The sequence below is a fragment of the Corvus kubaryi genome, unplaced genomic scaffold (genome assembly GCF_017639235.1).
Source record: "Corvus kubaryi isolate FWS band 111438036 unplaced genomic scaffold, C.kubaryi_AGA036_p1.0 split1-37296, whole genome shotgun sequence".
Classification (NCBI taxonomy): Eukaryota; Metazoa; Chordata; class Aves; order Passeriformes; family Corvidae; genus Corvus; species Corvus kubaryi.
The window spans coordinates 11,785,781-11,802,828 of NW_024582075.1; the positions used below are offsets into that span (position 1 = coordinate 11,785,781).

Below are 17,048 nucleotides of genomic sequence, written 5' to 3' on the forward strand. Positions count from 1 at the left end.
ACAACCATCACACTTATTCCTTCTGAAAAACTTGTTTCAAACACACTCTGAAGTTAAACAGTCAGAAATAAAATATTACTGCTCAAGCCTCAGAGACCCAATCTTTGACCAAGGATAGAAACCATACCTAAGCACAGAGCAATAAGAAGCTCCCCAGGCCAGGCTCTAGCCATCCAGAACGCAAGAGGCACCCATGCCTGAGAACTCTCAGACTCAACCCGAAGTAGTAAAAATCAAAAGTTTATATATAAACTTGATAGACAGAGAGAAAGATAGAGAGATTGATTAAAAAACCCCCTATATTCACACCATGAAAGATCTTGAGTGTTACGTAAATGATATATAAAATACCCAACTCACTTATCTAGAAAGAAAGAAAGAAAGGCAACTCTGGTAGTATGACTTTAGCGAATACTATGGGTTTTTTATAAAGTATTCAGTTTGAAAACTAGTTGGAAAATTATATTGTGTTACTGTTTCATTTCCCTGATACAATGTAATACATTGAACTATGTTTCCCTTTACAGTCAGTAATATTGACAATAACAGACTTGAAAGGAAACTGCTATGCAGCAACATTCAAAATGGATTTTAGCAATTACATTGTCAGTCACAAAGTACTTTAGTGGCATAATCCTTCAACTAAGTCAGGTGCACATGATCCAGTGAATATACTAATCTTTCACTGGGATGGTGGAACTTGTCATAAGAAATTAATCGGACATATGAGTTATTAACTACTGATTTCAGTGAAGTGACTCCAGCAATAAACAAGAAGAAAGAAAAGAAAAACTGCACTTTCCCCCTCTTGGTTTTAACCACTGTGATAAGTCTTCCATAGTATTTTTTAGTATAAAGAGGAGGAATACCACCAGTCACTCACATGCAATTAGTAAAATCCAGACATCTGAATAATTTTAATTTCACTCCAGTTCACTACAACAAAACTGCAAGTGCATCATGGCCAAGCACTTACTAATGCAGGCTGTAATTATCTATGCAATAGGAAATAGCTATCAGCTCTGTTTATTTTCTCACAAATTAGTAGCCAAAATGGTGCATTAATGAAACAACAATACTATGGAAAAACCAAGGAACTGTATTTCTCCCTTCTTTCCTGTGCAAAAGAGATATGCAAAACCGTATAGACACCCTCTTATCAATAACTTGAACACAAATGAATTTTTGTGGTCTGTATTACTAAATTGTGCCTTACAGAGATGAGTGAAGTGCCACAAAATATTCAAACACAGTACTGCTAGGAGTAGTGGACAAGGGATAGTTTCAGTGTCCTAAAAGTTTGTATTCATTTTTAGTTTCATGAATGAATCTTCTGCAAATGGATATCCTTCCACAGATAATACAGCTAAATGGACACAGGAGCTTCCTACCGTAAAGATTTCAGATCTCTGAAAATAACAGTACGCTAATATGCTAGCACTTAAATATTTAAGATAAATTTTAATACTTGTAGTTCAACTCTAAGGATACAAAGGTAATTTAACTCCCAGCCCTTTTTGGCTGTAGCTCTACATTTCATCATTTTGAAATATTTTCATAGTTGATGAGGATTTGCAAAGACATGGCTTATTATCCCCACAGATACCCTAAACATCCTAATTCACATCTATAAATGATAGCGATTGCTCCTTTCTTTCATATTCATCACTACTCTAGCTGAGGAATGTGTGACACTCTTAAAAGCACAACCCTACAGATTGCTGGAGTGGTTACTGCAAAGTCAAAAAGACAGGTCATCCCTCTCTTCTAAACTTGCTTTCAGTTTTTGGTCACCTTGTCAATATTAGGCTCACAATTACCATCAAGAGTCATTCATTTAAGGTGGCTAAAAAAACTATGTACTAAGCAGAAAATTAATTTGTAAAGCTCTGTGTCAAGTACTGTTACAAACAAGAGTGAGCCAAAGGAGAGAGAGATGAACTGTTAAGCCACAGCCCCTCTGGGGCTGGGAGTCTCTTCTCTCGGGGTAGTTACATCACAGGCCCTCAAGGAACTGTGTTCACCTCCATTAGCCAGACAAACCTCTGGTTTGGAGAAACACTGACAGACCTCAGGAAACAAACAGCTGAACCAAAATCCCACTTAAAAATTGAAATACCATTTGGTTTTGATTTTTTTTTTTCCTTGAAGACAACCGTCACTCAAGCAGTCAGAGAGGAGAACTCAAGAATTCAAATTCAAGGATAAAATGTTAAACCCTCAACTGTTCTTGCCCCTTGGGGCAGAAGGGTATGATCTGCTCGAAAGAGGGTGTCTTGGGGTGACTTGATGTTGTATTCCCTATTGCTGCACTATGCCCAGAAATTAGTATATATGCCTTTCTATGCCTTTAAACTGAGCCTGAGAGGGGAGAGAGAAAAGTGTACTTTTTCAGAGCAGTTTGTTTTCATGTTCCAAAGACACAAAGATAAAACCTGTCTGCTTCTGCAGAGTTGGAGGGGGGAAGCAGCCTGCTTGTTTTCCAGCCAGCTTTCGGCCAGTTTTTCAGCTCCTTTTCAACAAAAATTGAACTTCTGTTTTCCTGGGACTTCATTTTTTTTCCCTTTTTCTCTGCTGGACTGTTTCAACATCACAATACACCAGGAGGAATTTCCACCAAGGCCTTGGCCCTGGAGGGGGGCCCACCACCCCGTCCCAGCTCCAAGGAGGGGGAGAGAGAGAGACTATGGAAGGACTCTGAAATTTTCCCAGGTTTTTCTCTCCACAGCAAGAGATTATATTATTTAGCATTATTTTTTTTTTCCTGTGTGTTTGTTAAACAAATAGTTTTTATCTCTTTCACTTTCTTTTGAGGAAAATTCGATTTTTCCCAAACCTGGTGGGGGAGCGGTGGTTTGTGGCCTGCTTCTCTCAGAGGATATATTTCTAAGTTTGGCCAAACCAGCACAGAGGGTATCACCACCTTTTCAAGGCCATAATCAAAAGAGATCAGGTGGAACCTTTGGGCCTGAAAAAGACATTTGCAATAGGGCCCACACCTATGCCATTCTAGTAGTATTGACTAAATTTAGACATATTTTTCAGTCTGTTTATATTCATCCTCCAAATCAACTGTTAAAGCATTTCACTAAGGCTACCACTCCATCAATACCTAAGATAGTCAGATTTGATTATTATAGGTCATGAAACCATGCCAGCTTCCATCAGCTCAGGATCTGCTCTTGTGCCAAAAATTTCAGAAGCTCTCAGGAACATTGTCTGCTAACAGCTACAGCTACCCAGAAACTAAGTCTCCCTTGCTACATCATTTCAAGGTTTCAACATTTTGGTTCTCGCTTTACAACAGATTTAAAATTAATCTTTTTAAGGAAGGAGTGGGTATTCTGAAAATATTTTTATGAATCAAGAATATACAGACTTCTTCTACCCCTACAAATGTCATGTTTTACTGTTGGGATCTTCATACCTTATTTCACTGAAAAACAGTGCTATAGAGTTCCTTAGAGCAAATCCCAGTTTTATAAAGATCCTATTCCCACCCGGGCAGAACATGAATTTGACATCTGCTGGTCAGCATGGTTTCATCAGGAACAAAAAAATTTGGCCTGTTTCCTACAGTTAGAGGAAAAAACCATTTTTTTTCTTTTCCCCAGCAGTTAATATTAAAAACACAGATTTTGGTAAATGTTCACAGGAGCTGGAACATAAGCCATAGTAAGAGTAATGAGGTTTGGTAGATGGATTTCATGTGAAAAACACAACTTGTAAGCCATTTGTACCATTTTTCATATATTTGTGCAAATAACCCTTTTTTTTTTTGTTGGTGTGTTGCCGTGTTATGATGCAGCATGTCAAAGGACAAAAGAATGTTTGTGCAGTCACTATGAATATCTTGAAAATTCCAGTTACCTTTTAGAGAATACACTGATGATCACTTGCTTACACAATGCCTCATACCGCAGTCCTCTAAAGATGTGACTCTGATGCTGTCATCTCTCACAACTCACAAGATATTAATACAAATCAAACGCATTAAACATCTATTCCAGAACACTGCATTGTACCAGAGTTCTGAACAATTCACAGGTCAAACAACTGTGATCAGAAACCCCTGCAGAGTATGATATGACACTACCCAAATTTGAAAATGCAGTAAGATCAGCATTAAAATACACTAGTTGCCACCTGAGTTTGCAGCTTGATGATTTTAATAACATACTAATTTGGCAGCATGTATAGATAGCAGCTTTGTTTCTATACAGGAGTAGAAAAACAGCTTTCAATAGATTACCAACACAATACACTGCCTTTTCCTATGATGCAAATTGAATGCCCTGTTTGCAAGGCGGTGATACCACAGTAAGTCCGAAAAGTAACAGTCTCCTTATTGTATCCAAATACGTATCCATGCTACATACCTTCTATTCCTCAAAGGAAGGCTGTTGACAGCATAGTCCTATCAAATTGTCACACAGTGGACAGGGTGGTAGAAGGAAAATTTTTATTAATATGAAAGCTATGGGAAGGAGTAATGAATGAAGTTACATATTCAGAATGGAGAAAAATAATGCTTTCCGTTGTTCATGCTCATTAAATTCAAGTCACCCTCTTGATTTCTCATTCCTGATTGCTCAGTATTTCTTCCACAGGTTTCTAAAGTTCTTCCATGCCATTTTTGCCATTTTGAGGTTTTTTTGTCACAATAAGGAAGCACAGTGACAGCATTATCTTAAGGTTTGTTAAGGATTTTCAGAAAGGCTCTAAAATGCTGTGATGCTTTCTGAGCTTTTCAAACACAAGGAAGATATAGCTGACTTTCAAAAGAAAGTATTTTAATGGGAAGAAGTCTGTGTATATATGGTAAAGATTTGCCAACATTGCAGGCTTTTCAGAAGAAAATATTTGAAAAGGAACATTTTTATTTAAAAAAACCTCACAGTCTCTAACCAAAACTTTTTTTTATTCTATCACTTCACACACTAGCGTAAGAAAAAAACTGCCACTTGAAGGCTAATTTTTGTGTCTGGATGATCCTGCATTGTTTGGCATTTATGGTATCAGAATTTATTACCATGGAAAACATGTGACATCTGCAATTTAGATTTATGATCATGACCCTAGCTCTCTGTAGCTTAGGAAACATCTTGTGGCAAACCACATTCTCAGCAATAACAGTCAGCAAGAGAGGAGCTTTTCTGCTTATTCAGATAAATTAGAATAGAAACTATAAGAAAAACCCACCACAAAAGCATGTGTAAATTAGCTGCATTTTAAGAGTTCTTCTTTTTCAATTGGCATCAAAATATAGAATAAAAGAAGGAGTTTTCCAGATTAATATGGAGACACCTTATCTCAGAAACATTAAGAGGCTGAAGAAAACATCAGTGTTGATTCACAGCACCTTATCATGTACTGAAAAGGATTTTAACTGATGTAGAGTGATCTTGCTCAATTTTTCCAGAATAACCATCTAGATGAGGCTAGTCCTCATTTACAAGCCAAATGATCCAGTATCATTAATTTTGGAAAACTTCAGAAAACTCAACAATTGTGATAATCTCACAAGAGCTAGAAGTGTGTGATAAGCCTTACATTCACACTGTTGTTATTTGTTAGTGAAAGTGAGCAAACCCCCACACTTCCATTAAATACAACAGATTTCACAAGGAAAGCTTATCACACTCAATGCTGCATTTAAAATTATTTTAATTTTATTGTATTTTTCTTTTAAATATGTAAGCAATTTGTGAAAAATAGAGACTGTCAACAGAATACATGAGAATACAAAAAAGCCACTTCACTAGTAAAATGAAAATTTTACATACATTTAAGTTACAGCAAAGTCCATTTCATTAGTAAATTCCTCTTCTTCAGCTGTACAGCCACAATGGCAGGCCACCATGCCAGCTGGAGCTCAGCAGCAGAAGATCCTTGCCTTACAGAACTGCTGCTCTGTAAGGAGCACAGTGATACCGCTCCTGTCACAGAAGCTGTAATGGGTCATGAAGACAGTGTGATATTTCAAGTAAAAAAACCTAGAGATCTAAGAATCTCCAGAGAACTTAATTTTTATCTCCTGTTTTCATTGAGACTTCGATCATGTCATTGAGGCTTTGCTTTCTCCTTGGCAAAAGGAAGAAATGCATTTGCAAAGCACATGGGAAAATGGTTAGCATTAATTTGCACCTGGTACTGCTTGCCATCAGCAGCATATCTAACAGAAATGTTCGTGGTGTATTTTAGGTACGCATCTGCCAGACAAGCCTGAGATCATCTTTTCTTTTTCCCTTCTGTCACTCAGTAGATATATTTCATCAGGGAATAATATAGTCTGTCCCCTAATGACACTGAAATCACTTTCTTCCAGCTAGAAATCTTTGTTTGCTTGCCTGTTCCACCACAACACCAAACTAGCCACAGGCTGGCTAGCTTTATTCACCCTTAAAAGTTCCCTTGACTCTGCTGTTGGATTCAGAGTGTGAACAATAAAGTCCACTATTCAAAGACCAGGAAGTAAACTGAATTTTGGAAACTCAAGCAGGGAAGGCTATGACTGGACTCTAAAAGGCTTGCCTTCTTCTCTCACAAAGCATCTTCTAAATACCCTTTATATTTATACAATAGCTTGGCCTTGCTAGTCCTCACAGCTGCTAGTAGTAGGGCCCACAGCCCTGTTTATTAGTTCCACTAACAGTCTGAAGGCAGGTCACAAAGCCAGGGAAACTGGCTATAGATGTGACATATGTAAGACACAGGAACTGTCAGTGTTAAAGACAAGCCATTGCTAAAGCCTGTCAACCATGAATGAAACTCTTTGTGGGATAAGCTCTCCAGTAATGCCAGTGTGGAGCAAAAGTAAAATATCTCAGTGGAACGATTTCTCCTCAAGAAGGATACATAAAGGTCAGGATCCCAACCTCAGCATCGTTACGTGGTAAGAAATATGCATTGTGAACCTGTGAACCTTGTGAACCATGTTCGTACTCCCTGCACTTAGATTCAATCCCTTTTTTTTATCTTCAGCTAGAGTTGTCAAAGGGGAGGGAAGAGGGTGGCTGGAACAATCTGTTCTTCAGTTTGATCTAGCCTTTTGCTTTGTAACTACTACCAAGGCCCATACTGCAGAATTTCTGCAACTCCAGCAATACAGGGGAAGTCATTCACATTCAGCACTAGCGCACAATATGAAAGTATGCCGCAGGCTTCTGCACTGACAGGAGTTACTGCAGAGTCTCTGCTGCTATGCTGATGCATTACACCGGAGGCTGTCCTCTGGTGAGTGAAATAAAGCTGGGTGAGGGCAGGGAAGGCACTGCTGAAGAAGCACTGGTGTAGTACTGCCCTGTGCTGCATCTCTGTAAGGGAAGTCCCTGTCTAGAGGCACCCACCATGACAGATGAGGAAGGCACTACCCTCCGGCCGACAAAAATTGAAATAAATGTTATGCATGCCAGTCACAGAAGTGGGCTGATAGCTGAGACATGGCAATGTATCCATGATAACAGAATTAATTTCATGCATTTAAACTTATTATTGAAGTCTCTCCTGTTTACCAAACACACACTACAGGAGGCTGGCTCTCTGCAAAGTTTAAGTTCAGCCAGAAAGCTGATCACAACTCCAGCACCTCTGAAGTTTAGAGTGGCCTTGGGAGCTGACAAAGAGAAGCTGGCAGAAGCTCAAAAGCTGACAGAGAGCTGAAGACAGTCAGAACACTGTGTGCTTTTTTTCAACACTCTCTGTCCCCAGCAGGACACCAGTACGAGAAAAAGAAGTTGGTATTAAAAAGGTGGCTGTGCTGGCTGGAAGACATGCCGATCTCTGGTTTTTTGCAGTACAGAAAAGGAGCAGAGAATCTATTCCTGTATGGTATCTCTACTTCTGATGACAACAGTACCATGATTTGATCAGTCTCTATAGTGAACCTGTGGATAATAAAATGCCCACAAGATTTACTTCTGTGCAAAGGGATCTGGATTCAGACCCACATTTCTTACAAGCTCACCACACAGCAGTAGTGGGAGCCCTGCCCTATACTGCAGTGCCACAGAGAAAGAAGACATCTGTGCAGTATTTCTGAGTGCCAAAAAAATTTGGTAGCTGCCTGTTCCTTTAATGTAAGCAGCTCATTCAGCTGTGTGGTGATAAGGAAATTCTGAGAGTGGCAAAACTAATCCAAAACCACTAAAAATTTCTGGATTTCTCAGGTTTCTTTCCTAGAAAGGTGCACAGCACCAGCTTTCTCATCTGGAATGCTACCAGTTGCCAGCTCCTGACCTACCATGCTATTATCATGAATAACTATCGGGTTTGTATTTGAAAGAGTGTACACCATAAAATGACATATTCATTCAAACTTCCATACCTCTCTCATGTCTCCAAAGCAATTTTTATGAGGCTTTCAAAGGCAGCTGCTTCCTCTAGGTAGGTAGAATTGCAGCTTTGAATTTTGTTGCTGTACTTTAAGGCAGATGAGTTGCATGTGTACAATATGACAATATATGGAGTGGAAAAAGAGACAAAGAGAACACAGCCCAGGTATCCATCCAGCTAGCATCCTAATCCGGAGCATGTTTATGGATCATGATCCATCTTAGCTCAACTACACACATTAACATGTTTGCTTCATCCATGTGGCTTCTAAATTCAGCAGAAACTATGATCTCCATCCCACTGCTCCACTTGGCACATGCCTACCTTACCATGTAGCAGATGCAACCCAGGCACAGGTGACAGGAACCATCCCATGGTTTCTGAAACTATGTCACCAGACCACTTGTCCTCACCTACTCCATTTCAGCACAAAACTGTGTTTCCTGCAGCAGTGGCTTAAGATGCCAGCTGGGAGGCTGAGCTCATGCTCACTCCTCAAGAAGAATGTTTAGTCTTGGCTACTGATCCAGCTGACTTATATGTACTAGACATCAACTTTGAAAAACACTGGAGTATTTCACAGCAGTGAAAAACAGTCATAGCAGGTAAAGAGTGCTAGGGCACAATCTACAGCTTGCTAAGATCTCCACAATAAAGAGCCCAAATATTTGATCAGCATTATGCAAGCAGTGATGCAACAATATTGATTGGTAAAGCAGACTCTACTACACGTGATTTTGTTAGGCAGATCAACTGCTCATTTTTACAGAGCATTAGAGCTTTGGGGGTGTTGTAATTTTTCTCTCAATACAGGAATTAATTAAAGTCTAGCAGAAATAAATACAGCATAATCTGGCCAAAAAAAACCCCAAAACCAACAAAAAACCCAAAAGAACAGGCAAAATAACAGCAGGAGAAATTTACAGCAACTAAATTCCATTTAGGATGTAGTTTACACCTCTACCTAATATATATTAGTCTACATGCCTTCTGCAGGGTGAGAGTCAGCCTAGTCTTTAACATCTGGAAATGTGAGAATGCAAGGAACATTCAGAAGCTGCTAGAGGATAAGAGAACAAAACATGGCTTAAATATGATTCATCAATTTAGCAGCTGTACAAACTGTGCTATTGTGAAGTTGCTCTTGCTACATTTGAAAAAGTGTTTGCTGGAAACTGTCACTGAATTAATTGTTATCTGTCTAAGAGAAGACATTAAAATAAGTTTGTGAGGAAAAACCTGTCTGTAAGCTGTTGCTAGTACTGACATACGTTTTATTTCTGGTTTTCCTACTGCTACTTCATCTAAAAGGCAGTCTACACAGCACAGCGAAGTGCCAGTCCAAACTATTTTCTTATGCTGTTGGCAGTGTTGATAGCTTATTAACTACATACAGAGCAAGCCAAACCCATCCAACACTTCCAGTTTGATAGCAGCACATTTAGAAATTGTTGAAATCTGCTTAGGCTTTAACTTTTTTTACATAAGCACTATATAAATTAAACCAAATGCCTTCCCTTTAAACTGATGTCCTGTGTCTCAACTTACCATGCAAGAGCAATATATCCCAAAGCCTGTTCTCAGGAGCTGAAGAGCACTGCAATACAACAGTAATGCTCTGTCAGCCACTGGGCATTTGTGGGGTGACCTGCTTGATGGCCTGAAATGGTGGCATGCCTTTTTGTGCTTCTGAGAGGTATGCAAGAGAAAAAGAAGAGAATGGGGACTGAATGAGTTACAACTGGATGAAACATACTCAGATATAAGAAGAAAATGACTGGAGGCACCACTTAGCCTGACACTGTATTGTGTTATGAGCTCGCTACACAGAGCAGAGGCAGTGTTTCTTCTGCAGCTGCAGCAAGGTGAGCAGATGGTTTCTGTCAGAATCCCTGGCATGGAGGAAGACAGTCCCTTCCTACTAAAATGAAGGCATAGCCACAGCCTTAGGGATTAATATTTAAATTTGAAGATGATAATTTTCCTCCTTTCAGCACTGTGTATATCAGCTACCAATGATAAAGGTAATTTTAAAATGTAAGGAAACAAAACCTGCATGAACAAACAAGAGACCCGCCAGAAGCACCTCTGACATTCAGGCAGCTACACAAACATATTTGCATTAAGCAAAAGCAGAGCTGAGCCTGCTGCTCTCTGATAGGTACTGCTATCTAAGAGATACCAAAGAAATTAGAAAAATGACCATAAAATCCCCCTGAAAATAAATGATACAACAGGATTGATCTCACTGACTGGCTTATGACTACGGTCACATCTGATCATAATGCAACATGGATCAACACAAACTCTGCCTTAGTTGCAGTAACGAGTCTATGGTTCTAGCTCGTATTCAAGATACTTATGCTCTAAGGAGGCTCCTGTGACAAAGGAAAATGAGAACCTTTCAGTAAGTTTTTAATTTACAAAGCAGTGTCTTACTACTAGAAGGGAGATACAGATTTCTGAGAGATAAAATGAAAAAGGCATTTTTGCTAATGTTAGCTCACAATTTGTTTGATGGAATCCTGACAAAAATGTGATTTTAAAAAAGAACAGCATAGAAAAACTCCCAAACAACAGAGGACACAGGTCCTCGGTCAAAGGGCCTGCAGCCAGCTCAAAACTTGTAAAATTTACACCTTTGAATACCTCAAGATAATTGCAGTCTTCTACAATCAGTCTTTCAGTCTTACATAGCAGTCAAACCTCTGAGCCATTGTGGATCTATTTATATACATACTGAAGTTTCACAGAAAAGAAGAATGTTCCTCTTCATGTACAAATTCAGTTGCTTTCTTCTGCCTTTTCCCTGTAACTTTAACAGTATATGAGAATAAACTATGGCAGTTTATGAAGTCTTCAAGACCTGGTTGTGCCGGCTCATTAAAAATGAGGACTTTGAATTTTAAAAAGTGATTTGGAAGATGCAAATGTGGAAATGCTTACTTACACTTCTTAACTTTTACAAAAATATGAGAACAGACAACAGATTCTTTCCTGAATTGCCTTCTGACAGTTAATCCATTTTTATGTCCACTCCCTGCCCTCAGTGTTTGGAACTCCATAATTCATAATAAAAGTGTTTTTAAACTCCCTAATGAAAGTGTTCTTAAACTCCATAAGCCCATGCAGGAAACAAAACAGGCAAAGTAGATTCCAATGTGCACATGTACATGCACGCATAAATAGATTGCTTTCAGAGTTGAGATAAAATATGTCTGAAAAATACTGATGTCTTCATAAAAAATAAAGGTAAGATTTTATAAATGCTGCCATTTCATCCTTCCTAAACCATACCAGAGGCACGTTCATCTGAAAAATGGGCAATCACCTCTTAGACAGCGCACTCTGAATAAGACCATACCTACATAAAGGGGGCAATATTCACAACTAAGAGTACAGAAATGTAGACGTGGATATACACTACTTGGTGCTAAAACCCCACCTGATTCTTTCAGCATGTTAATGCAGAGGAAGAGGTATCCTAAGCATCTTTCTTTGTAGAAAGACTGCTGCATATTCATGTCAATTTAAGTTACACAGCAATAGTTTAAACCTGTCTCATCCCATTTAGAAAGACCACATCTGTCTTTAACAGACTTGTAAAGGCAGTCCTTATAGCCCATGCCCATGGACTCTGCCTCCACATCTACAGCCATCTCCCTGACACCTATTTTCTCCATTTTGTAGTATACAGCTGACATAAGACACATCATACAGTCCTTGACATATGCATGGAGACTTTACAGCTTCTGTAAAAGACACGGAAGTTACCATCTGCTACCTGCAAAAGAGTACTGCCTGGCAGAAGAAGAGAGGGCATGTGAAAAAAGCAAGGAAACCAGATCATAAAGGAGACAGGCCCTTCAGTTGGTGTAGCACACGTGAATCAGCTTCCATTTCATGACACAAGTAATTCTTGCAGATGCTCTATGCTGCCCTATCAGTGGAAGATTCATTTCTTCTTCTTCTTTCATCTGTTTTCTTAAAAACACGTACACTGTGTTGCCAGGCATTGATCTGCTTTGTTCCAGGTTCTAGTCCAGAGGTACTACATTTCATCAAAAGGTATCTTTGTACTTTCCAGAATGAGATAAAAGGGACATGCAAAATAAAGCTCTGAAATGCATAGGATTCCTCTTCCATTTGAAATAACCTAATGAGAAATGTTTTAGAAGACAGTCACCTTACACTAGAGGCAAAAGTAGAACTTTATCTTCCCTCCATCCTCCCCATGTTTTCCATACTGGCAAGTATTAAAATAAGTCTTGAATTTTAGGATGAAAACACGTTGCAGTCTGCATGGGATATTAAAGCATGTATGATCCTTTATGTTCATCTGCTAATTAAATTTAGTACAACATTTATGTTCAATATTAAATTTACCACAACTTTCAATATGAAACTTATTCTGTGGTGATGTAAAAGCAAAAATTAACAAAAATGCAGACCAGATGAGGTTTAAAATGTCAAAATTTAAACATAACAACCACAAATGAAAATACAGCAGTAGCCTCTTAATGAATGAGATTAATTAGCCTAATTATCCATGTGTTCAGAGCTACTGTCCATTTTGCAGACAATTAACATGTTCATTTCACCCAGACAGTTTTATCTTGGGGACGTGAGAGGAAGAATAAGTTGGACTCTGTATTCTTACAAAGTCTCCAGACCTATAGATAGTTGTAAAAGAAACACAGAAATACTTCACTTGTTTACTCTGCCTTGGAAGCTGCTTAGCAGTGTACACAATCTGAAGTAAAAAGTAATTCCCGGGAAGCCCTAAATCTTTTACACTGTTGTTTCTTGCTTTAAAATACTCTATTCAAATTAATTTCTGAAAGAAACACACAAGCAAAAATCATACACAGAGGTGGTCAGCTTTAAACATATAAATATGCTTTGTTGGTCTTGAACTGCCTTAATGCACCTTCCATCTAGAGAAAATCCTAGACTAGCCTGCACAAAGCATTCAGTGACAGGCAGAAGCCCCTTGCATCTTCTACAGTACCATCTGAAGGCTGTTGAGTCTATGAGGAGAACAGATTTTTCACTGGTATCTGCTTGTGATGGTGTCACATGTACACATAATTTAAAAAATATTTTAAACTCATTTATCCTCATAGTCTTCAGAAACCCAGTAAACAAGGAAGCCCTGTATTACAGCTGAAACTGTACCCCTACAGACATCTTAAGACATCACTTCTTCTCATATGTGAGTGGGTCTGTTATGCCACTGGCTTTGAAATGTTTTTACAGTGAGGTATTTCACTGAATGAGCATGACTTAAGCCAAGTCCTGTAATCTCCTGTGACCAGATTTCAGCACATACACATTCTTCCCTACACCGTATCAGTAAAAGGATGGATTAATGAGGATCCCAGTCTCCACCACGTCTTTCAGTTAGAATGTTTGTGAAGTACAAATTTTCTTGGCAGAACAGTAGCAAAACTTGCTTCTTAGCAAATGTGCTGTAGTTTCCAGAACTGACCTTTTACCACAGAGCTCAGCAGAAAAATTCCCACTGATTTTACAAATACAGAATCAAGGAAAGCAGCGGTGTTAAGGAGTGATGTAGTGTTAAACATCTGACCTGCTTAGTGGATGGAGAAAGGGCTCCGGATGTTGCCTACCTAGACTTTAGTAAAGCCTTTGACATCATTTCATACAATATTCTCCGGGAGAAACCAGACAAGTGCATTTTTCACTGTATGAAAAACTGGCTAGATGGCTGGGCCCAGAGAATGATGGTGAATGGAGTTAAATCCAGCTGGTAGCCGGTCACCAGTGGGTGTTCCCCAGGGTTCAGAATTGGGGCCAGTTCTCTTTAACATCTTAATGACAGATGAGGGGATTGAGTTCACCCTCGGTGAGTTTGCTGATGATACCAAGCGGAGCACAAGTGTTGGTCTGCTGGTGGGCAGGGAGGTTCTGCAGAGGGATCTGGAATGGCTGGAGAGATGGGCCAAGGCCGAGTGTGTGAGGTTCAGCAAGGCGAAGTACCGGGTCCTGCATTTGGGTTACCACAATCCCAGGCAGCGCCACAGGCTGGGGGCAGAACGACTGTAAAGCTGTCCATTGGAAAAGGACCTGGGGGTGCTGGTGACAGGAGCTGAACATGAGCCAGCTGTGTCCAGGTGGCCAAGAAGGCATCCTGGCCTGTATGAGAAATTGAGTGGCCAGCAGGACCAGGGAAGGGATCATGCCCCAGGTATACTCAGCACTGCTGTGCCCTCAAGCGTTACCAAGCATGGGAACAGGCTGCCCAGAGAAGTGGTTGAGTTACCATCAACAGATAATGGTGTAAATGATGGTGCACTTGGGAGCACATGGCTAAGTGATGGACTTGGCAGTGCCAGGTTAAGAATTGTACACATATAAGTTCATATAAGTTCATATGACTTATACAGTTCAGAAAACAGTTGATCATTATTTTAAATGTGTTTTCCAACCTAAACGATTCTATGATTCTATACCAATTCTGTAACAAATGCTGCATTCTGCTTATGAGTAATCTAATTTTAAATTAATCTTGTTGAGGTTCTCCTCATAAGCTTCTCATCCTTTATATACTTTTTCCTTGGATTCTTGAGTCTCTTATGTTAACAGAAAAGTAACTGGAGTTGATAACATTGTTCTAACCAGATCTCAGAAATACCAGCCCAAAAGTAAACAGCAATGTTAGACATTTTGGAAAAAAGCTTTTAAAGAAATGCCAACCTTGCAACAGTTTTACATTTCATTAGTATCTATCAGCTGCTATTTGTTACAATGTAATACAATCAGTATTTAACCACTATAGGGCAGCAGTCCACAGATGAAGCCGTAAGTCTTTTGCTTTAAACACGATTTTATGTGGTTAACAAGAATACAAAAAAGCTTTGTCTACTCTAGGGAGTCATTTGCAAAACAACCTCCTTCATGGTTAGAAGTAGCCTGGCTTCAGAAGTCCTTCAGATGCTAGGCTGCCATTTGGGACAATAATATTTCCAAACTACTCAGGAGGGGACCTTTACTATGCAAAACCAGGTGACTCACCTACACCTGGTCTCCCAGTGCTGTCAGCAAAAGTGAAAGTCAAGTAGTTTACACTATAGCTATTCTGTCAGATAGATATAGTAAGGACAACTTAGACCTGAAGATGGAATTGTAAGAAGCAGTAGCATAGTGGCATGCTGAATTACACCTACTGCTGTTCATGAAAGCTGGGAAAGAAGGAATGAATGAAAGTATAGCTACACTTTAGGTATGCACATCCCAAATATGCAAATGATAGTACTTTGATTCTCTAGATTAAATGAAAATGTGGAAGGTCAAAAATTATTCATACAAAATCCAGTGATAGCAAGCACCATGACCGTTTCCTAGGTACATCATCCTTAACACTTAGCTTTACAGGATAATGGCATTACATCATCCAACATCCAAAAAAAAAAAAAAAAAAAAAGACAACTTCTGTATCTTCTCCTTAAGACTAAAGAATGATTTGTGTCTTGAGCTACTACATTGATTGGCAACAATAATTTGGTATGAAATTTGCAGGATAGTTTTTCATCATCAGTTTACATTGTGTTAGGGATTACAATACATATCAATACGGATTAATGGGTTTTTTAAAAATAATAAATAAAATTATTGTATATAAATAGTATATATATGTATAAATGTACATATATAAGTGCTAGTATTTCTCTCTTTCACCATTAGCTAATGGCAATTCAAAACCCAGGATTTTAGTGGTTGAAAAGTATCTAGAAATGAAACTAGGAAGTATGGAGACAGATAAATCATACTGGATTTTGCAATATCTCCTTTTTCATACTCCATTTATGCTCAATATGTCACTCACTTTGAAGTTGTGTAGACTGGTGGACAATAAATTAGCTATGTTGTGAATATGGATGAACTGTGAATAACATTTTCCCTGTGACCCAATTCTTTAGCTACTCTGTGACTGATAGGATACAGAAAAATAAACCATTTTTTAATCTTCTCCTTGAAATATGCAGGAGTTGTGATGGGATTTAGAAATCTGTCACATTGTGCCTCCTGATTATGGTCCAAGAATCTCATATCCAGACACTCAATGCCAATATAAACATGGACAAATGCTAAACAAGAGATACAAAAAAAAAAAGATATTCTTGACACACAAGTATAGCAGAACTTTTCAAAAGCTAAAAGAACATCATTTATAAAGACACTGTGAATTAGCTTGGTGAACACAATCTGACGAATCAGGGCAAAAAATTGTATGGATACATATATTCTTGGTGGTCTCAATACTTACTTTTCACTTCTTACTCTTGAACCCTTCCTTAGGTTCTCCACTACAAATATGTGGACCATGACAAGGTGGCCATTAAATCCTGCTTGTATTAGAACTTTTACTAAAGAGATACATGGGAAAGCAAGCTTTGGCCTTTGCAGTGGTGGAAAACCAGGAGCTTGGAGAAGACTCCCTTCCAGCACCACAGAAATGTACAACTGGTACTGCCATTACCCTTCTGAAAGGGGACGGGGGTCGTGGGGAGGGGTTGAACTAGGAAAACTAAAGCCAACTGCATCTCCTTTTAAAGATGTCAAAAGATGGTAAAAAGTCACAACCCAAAGTCTTTTTCCTAAGGGAAGAAAGGATACTCCCGTCTACACACTATCTCCTGTACTTCACAAACATGAGGCAGCATCTATTTGTGGAGCTGTCAGAAAAAAAT

At 39.0% G+C, this 17,048-nt stretch overlaps 1 protein-coding gene across 1 annotated transcript in view; it reads right to left on the reverse strand.

Moving 5' to 3' along the window:
- SH3GL2 (SH3 domain containing GRB2 like 2, endophilin A1) overlaps positions 1-17,048 on the reverse strand; it is a 93,972-nt gene that overhangs the window by 18,633 nt on the left and 58,291 nt on the right. The gene's annotated exons all lie outside the window — the stretch shown is intronic.